The sequence below is a fragment of the Octopus bimaculoides genome, chromosome 16 (assembly GCF_001194135.2).
Source record: "Octopus bimaculoides isolate UCB-OBI-ISO-001 chromosome 16, ASM119413v2, whole genome shotgun sequence".
Lineage (NCBI taxonomy): Eukaryota > Metazoa > Mollusca > Cephalopoda > Octopoda > Octopodidae > Octopus > Octopus bimaculoides.
The window spans coordinates 20768074-20775905 of record NC_068996.1 but is presented as its reverse complement, the minus strand read 5'-3'; the positions used below and the strand labels follow the sequence as shown (position 1 = coordinate 20775905).

General features: G+C 35.5%; 1 long non-coding RNA gene across 1 annotated transcript in view; it reads right to left on the bottom strand.

The window, feature by feature from the left end:
• Nucleotides 1-7523, bottom strand: part of LOC128249598 (uncharacterized) — a 48561-nt gene extending 41038 nt beyond the window's left edge. Inside the window, exon 1 of the long non-coding RNA XR_008265702.1 lies at nucleotides 7295-7523. This is a non-coding gene — a long non-coding RNA (uncharacterized LOC128249598). The remainder of the gene's footprint in view (nucleotides 1-7294) is intronic.
• Between the last annotated feature and the right edge of the window lie 309 nt (nucleotides 7524-7832).

The following is a 7832-nucleotide window of genomic DNA, read 5'->3' as shown; positions in this document are numbered from 1 at the left end:
ATATATATATATATATATATATATATGTGCATACACACACACACACATGTATGTATATGTATATCTATATGTGTGTTTGTTCCCAACCACCACTTGGCAACTAGTGTTGGTTTGTTTGTGTATCCAAAACTTTGTGGTTCAGCAAAAGAAATTAACAGAATAAATCCAGTACTAAGCTTAAAAAATAAATACTGGGGTAAATTTGTTCAGTTACACCTTATAATACAATGTGCCATCATGGTCATAGTAGAATGACTGAAACAAGTAAAAATAATATATATATATATATATATATATATATATATATATAAAATAATACAAATGATATATGAGCATATGCATGTATATATACATATATGTACATACCTACATCTACATGTATATATAGATGCATATCCGGGTACAGGACGTCAAAAAACGTGACAAAAAAGGAACAGGAATATAAAGAAAGCACAAAAAACGGACTTTTTTTATGGACAACAGAATGAAAGCATAGGAAAACCGACAAGCCACTTATGGAACTTTTCCTTCATCAGCTGCCTCTATTCTAAACTTGGTGTTTCGAAGATGAGGCAGAATGCGCTCTTCCCGCGAAGTGGATGAACCTGGTAAGCAAAGGATTCCAAAGTAGCATACACAAACAAGGAGTGCTGAACATTTTCTGGATTTAAGGGTATCATGAACTCCAACTTTTTGAATTCTTTTATAGGGCTTAGAAAAACTGAAGAGCTTCTGCTATAAGTGTGTGAATCTGAGAGGGGAATACAGTACATAAAATCATAATTAACTGATCTTCCTCTATTTACTTTCACCAAAAGCCAGAAACTTTACAGCACTTCCTTGAATGTATGTATGTATACATATATGCATGTATGTATATGTATGTATGTATTTCGGTCTTTTTCTATCTTTAGAACCATTCATAATAACAATAAATAACCATAGTGTATATTTATAGTATATATTTATAATGTACACTAATAATAGTATAAAGTGTATATTGCAGTGTTAATTTATTATATACACCATGGTGTATAATTATTATGTGATAAGTAACTACAGTGTATATTTATTATATCATAATTACATCACAATTTACTGGGTTTGCTAAAAATAAGTCTGACCATCTCTAAATACCTTCTCTATGAGAAATTAGTTAGGTACCCAAATCACCTATGTCATGATAGCTACTCTCACCCAGGCATTATAAAAAATTTACCACTCTTCTGTGGACTGAAAGATTGTCCTTATTCTATTGTGTATGGAACTGTGTACAAGGGTGAGTATCAAGAGCAAAGTTTAGTGTTCTTCATATGTTAAAAACATATCTGTTTATACACTTTACCATAATTGTTTAGTTTACCTTCAACTGGAACATTTTCTGGCAGTGCTGCCAGATCGTAAATTCTTAAACTGTAAAGAAGCCATAAAATATCATTTGTTAGGTTATTGTTGTTGTTGTTGTTGTTGCTGTTGTTTAGACCCAGTCATCTCTATTTAAGTGGATATATGTCAGGTAAATTGTCAGTGTATAACTCACACATTAAGCAATCCAGATTTAGGATTCCACTACTTGACTGAGGACCAAACTGTGTATTTCTGGCATGGAACAGTTTATTCATACAACTTACAGTATGGCAGTCTGCACATGTATTTTCTACATTGCTCAACCTGACACTTGTTTATAGTTGTCATTGTTTAGCTTCAGGTCAACTCTGATCAAAGACATTCCAAGCATAACCAACATGTTTTTGTAGTGTTTGTGCAGCAGAATTCATTATATAATGTATAATATATTTTAAATTCAAATTACGATAAACGTAAATAAACAAACAATGTTTGATTTTAGAAGCGTTGAGATTTCTTTTAGAAAGTTAAAGAAGTGATTTTAAATTCTCAATCGCAGAATAATGCTAATAATATAGCCTGAACAGGATAAACTATCCCTATTTTGCAGAGAAAAGTGTAAGAGGCTAGCTGTGGACTCGAACTCACATCCCCGTGATTACATAGACAGTAGTGTTTGATTCAAAGTAGATTTAGCTGCTATTTCTAGCAAGTCGAATGACCACATAGACACTCCACATGTAAGGGTGGCTGAAGTGGAGTTAGAGCAGGACAGTCACTTTCTTTAAGCTTCTTGTTGATAGTGTACATCCCAACACAGTGTTTGTTGCAGTGAATGAGGTTGCCATTGTTGCATGCGATTTTGGTTTTGAGTATATTGAATGAGAAAGGCAGTGAAGTGAGCTGGCAGAATCATTAACACATTGGATAAAATATTTAGCAGCATTTTTTTCCAGCTCTTTACTATCTGAGTTCTACTCCTGCTGGAGTTGACTTTGTGGTTGATAAAATCCACCAAGGGAAGGTATGTCAGAAGAAAGTAATTCAACAACGCGGGTTGATGAACCGTAAGACGTGTGGCCAGAACCTCCTGGAAAATAACCATAGCGAGGGACATTCCACAGTTGAATTAGAACAGTCACAAACAGTGAAAGAAGACATGCACCCAACGCCAGAGCTGAAGACACCTCCGAAAGGGGGGGGCGCCACGTCAAAACGGTAGAGGAGTAGGGGCCGAAACCGGACGTGGTTCCTCCTGATGATGTCTTGAGCTAACTGGATCCTATAAAGGAGCTGTTGTGGTAGCAGACCACGAAACATGGTTGAAATTCCTCCAAATACTAGTCAAATACAGGAGTCAATGTAATTGCCTTGGCTCTTCCCATCAAAATCTCTGGGTTTGAACTCTGCAATAGATTGGTGTCCAATTCAAGAATGTTGTGATCTCATTCACTCATATGCCATTGAAGCTAGGCAACTATCTTTAAGAGTCTTAGGACTCGAGGAAGAAAAATTTGAATAAGAGAAAGATAGTGTTGATGTAGTAGATGATGATGATGAAGTACATGTGATGGTCTTCAGTATTGTACATCTGACACCAAATTATTCTCCTTTGCATGAGGGCTCCTTCATTCTTTCATTTCATTCTGATCTTTTTTTGTGTGTTTTCAGATTTTGTCTGTGGGATGTTATTGCTGTTGCTGCTGCTGTTATGGCAGATATGTTATCCATGGCCATTGCAGCAACCACTGCCACCGCAACCACCACCATCATCATCATCATCATTTAATGCTGGCATGAGTTGAATGGTTTGATAGAAGCTGGCAAACCAGAAGACAATGCTAAGCTCTACTGTCAGCTTTGGCATGGATGCCCTAACACTAACCACTTTACAGAGTGTACTGGGTGCTTTTCTTTTTATGTGACACCAGCACTGGTAAGGTTACCAAATAACTTGTGAGACAAAGACACCTCAACTGAGAGAGGGAGTGGTAATGAGGAAGATGGTTTTGTGTTAGGTGATGAGAGGTTAAACTAGGATAGAAACAGGTGTCTTACTGTGGAGGAGTTACAAAGCAACTCCAGTATGAGAAAGAAAAAGGTGGTGGTGATGTACCAGGGTATACCCCCCCCCACCAAAGTACAAGGAAGTGAATCTAAGTGTAATGTTATAGAGTATTGGACAGGGTGAGTGAGAAAGAGAGTAGGGAGTTGATGAGAGTGGGGGAGAGGGAAGGAGAAGGGGAATGTAAAGAGTGGCGAACATGGGGCGGTAGGGGATCAGCAGGATAGAAATAATACAGTTTGCAGGAAGAGGACAGGAGACAGAAGACAAAGCAGCATTGGGTTACAGGAGTAGGGGGACAAGTGTGGTGCATGATGAGAAGCAGTTTGGTTTATTGAGATGAGGTGGGGTAGTGTGAATGACTGTAATGCATGTGTGGGTGTAGAGTACTTAATATATGGCGTTTCCAGAACTCAGTTTTGCTGAGGTGGATGGGTCTTCTTAAAAACTTTATATTGCCATATATCTTGGTCTTTCGTTATCTCCTCTCTCAAACTCAATGTCTTGAGATTTGTTCTCTGTACTTCAGCCCATATTTTCCTGGGTCTCACCCTTCCACTTCAAGTGATCAGCATTTCTTTATACATGGATATCCCAGACTGAGAAAAAGCAAGATGGTGGTGATATGCAAAGTACAATGGTTTACTTTAATGTACTTTAAGTACAATGGTTTACTTCTGTAGCAGTGCACTCATTATTATGCAGACTTAATAAAATAATTTTGCAATATTTATTTTGTTTTTGCATGTGGTTTGCAAGATTCTTTATCTGAATTCATGTATTGAAGCATATTTTATTGTGTCTGGTGAGAGTCGTTCTCTTTTAGTGCCTTATTAATTTAATACACTCACCGGTCTGATTTCCACTCAGTAAAAAATAATAAGTAAATGAGTGGAAATCAGACCAGTGAGTGTGTTAGATTAATAAGGCATTAAAGAGAATGATTCTCCCAGGAGGCAATGAAATTGTATTATTTAATTATTATTAATATAATTAAAAATATAAAATAATAAATTTAGTGGTTACATACACACACACACATATATATATATATATATATATATATATATATATATATATATATAATCATCATCATCACTTAATGTCTGCTTTCCATGCTGGCATGGGTTGGACTGTTTGACTGAAAACTGGTGAGCCAGGGAGCTGCACCAGGTTCCGATCTGATTTGGCAAGGTTTCTACAACTGGATGCCCTTCCTAATGCCAACCACTCCAAGAGTGTGGTGAGTGTTTTTTTACATGCCGCCGGCATGGGTGCCAATGACCTGACATTGGCATCAAACACAACTATGATTTCACTTGGCTTGACAGGTCTGCTACACAAGCATAGTATATTGCCAAAGGTCTTGGGCACCTGTCACTGCCTCCATAAGGCTCAAAGCTTGTACAGTACTTTTTACGTGCCACTGGCATGGCTGCCAGTCAAATGGCACACACACACAGAACACTATCCTACGTGCATAATATTTTATCATACAAACATTTAAAGCAACAGGAAAGGACTCTCATTCCATGTGGGTCCTATTAACATGATGATGACAAGAAAGAAGGAAATCTAAAGCCATTGAGAAAGAAGTCACATATTTTCCAATAAAACAAACTTTGTTGAGTGGAAATAAAGAATTTGATTTCTCTAACAGTGTAGGTAATATGTTTGTGGATTTGTCATCATCTAAAGCAGTGGATTGGCAAAACATCTGATAAAATTCATACAGTATTCAGAAACAGCCCATTATATTCTAAGTTCAAATCCCATTCATGCTAATTTTGTCTTTTATCCTTCCATGGCCTATAAAATAATGTAAGGGGATGTAAACACACCAACGCCAGTTGTCAAGCAGTGGTTGGGAACAAACACAGACACAAAGACACATGCACATAGATATATATATATATATGACAGGCTTCTTTCAGTTTCTATCTACCAAATCCATTCACTAGGTTTTGGTCAGTCTGAAGTTATAGTAGAAAACACTTGCTGAAGGTGTCATACAGTGGGACTGAACCCAGGACCATGTGGTTTGGAAGCAAGCTTCTTGCAACACAGCCACGCCAGTACCTATGTTACATATCTTTAGAACTATGTTTATATTTTCTCAACTCATCTCGATCTGCAGAAATTAAAATTGAAACAGGAATTCTAGGAAAGCCTAAGTTATGAGCTCTGTTTCTCTTCCTTTGATTAATTAAATATATAAGAAATTTCTTTTGTTTATGTTTCAGAAAAATGTCAAAATTCTTTCCTCTTAATTTCAAAGGTTCAAAATTATCATCTAAATAATTCCACAACATTAATTTAGCTTCTATTTGACCTTCCATACGGCTTTTATTTTATTTTATTTTTATTTTCAGATAAAATTTCATTCAGTAGTTATTTCTCAGTTAATCTCCTTGACCTAAAAAGCAACCATGGTTATAACTTGTTACAGGATACTAAAATATTCAATATGAAAAAATTTATTATAAATGCTTTGGAATCCCGAAACAGTAATGAATAAAGGAAGATCGTATCCTTCAAAGCAGAGAACAAAAGGATTTCTGCCTTTTCAAAGGTTCTTCTTCATTGGGAATGGCATGAAACAAAGGTTCTCATGTTTCTTTTCTTTCTTTGGTGATGAATCATATCTTTTTATGTGAGCAAGACCATGGCAATTAACAGATGAGGAATCAGCTTGTCCAAAGGTTCAGTAACAGTGGGTGCAGGTGCACCCTCTAAATATTTGTGGGGACAGTGAAAATGTTTTGAACATACTCCTGAAAAACTTTATCACCAAAACAAACAAGTATAGAAACATTTCCATAATAATAATAATAATAATGATGATGATGATGATGATGATGATGATAGTGATAATAATAATAATAATCTGAGTTCAAATTCTGCTGAAGTCGACTTTGCCTTTCATCCTTTTGGGATTGATAATTTGAATACCAGTGAAATACTGGTACTCAACAAAAAATTTCAGGTTTTGTGCCTTTAGTGAAAAGGATTATTATTATTATTATTATTATTATTACTATTTTTATTCGGGACTGATGAATGAAGTACCAGTTGAGTACTGGGGTTGATGTGATCGATTGTCCCCCTCCCCACAAAAATCCAGGCCTTGTGCCTATAGTAGAAAGGATTATTATTATACCTGTATTTGTTTATATGTTAAGTTTGAAAAAAATTGACCTTACTCTTTTATTTGTTTTAGTTATTTGACTGTGGCCATGCTAGAGCACCTAGGACATATTCTTTGTAAGCCTAGTACTAATTCTAATCAGTCTCTTTTGTTGAACTAAGTTATGGGGACATAAACACACCAGCATTGGTTGTCAGGCGATGGGGTGGGGATAAACGCAGACACACAAACATACACACACACATATATATAAATATATATATACATACATACATACACAACAGGCTTCTTTAAGTTTCTGTCAACCAAATCCACTCACAAGGCTTTGGTCAGCCCAAGGCTATAGCAGAAGACACTTTGTCAAGGTGCCACACAGTGGAACTGAACCCAGAACCATATGGTTACCAAGCAAGCTACTTACCACATAGCCATTCCTGCACGTGATAAGCCACTCTCTCTTTATAAAAAAATTTGAACCTGTGTTTGCACCCATTAAGCTAATTTCTTTCCTGCACTTATGAGTTTATCTAGTGTTAAACAGATACCATAATTAAAGACAGCTAACATACCTAACCATAGATACTAGATAACAACTGAGTACTTTAATACTTTGAAGTGTTGAGATCAAATCTTAACCAGATAACTACATCTGCACTAATATAATTTCTCTTTTAGGTTCCAAAACAGACATTCCATATTTCTATACATTTGGAAAAAGTATATGCTGCATATACCTAGCTTTGAATGTTCTGTGCAATGCATTCCTCTAGTAGTTCCACTGTCTTTGACATTACTACTTAATGGACATGCTCTTGATTTGTTTTCATCTGTGGGTTGGTGCTTGTTAGCTATTTGGTATTGGTCTTTTATATTCATTTATAAATACACCATACAGTCCTTGACATTTACTATCCGTGTTTCATTACCATACACCATACATTCTGTAAATTATAGTAACAGAAAAATATGAATCAAATACCATATTTATTTGTATGTATCATACTTCTGTATAATGTACACTAATAATTATGGGCTATGAAACCTTTTGTGTATAATATGCATTATTTTCTCTCTTTAGTACTATGATATATAGAAAGAGAAATGTTTAGTCAAATGTATTATAATTGCATTGTAAAAGTTCACAACCTCAAAATTTGAAAGTGACATTTGAACTTTGCCAGTATAGGTTGTAGAATCCCGAAGTGAAAAACTAATTAATATGGAAGGATATAAAAGACAATAATGTAAAATGTAAACACTTGCATTAAACTA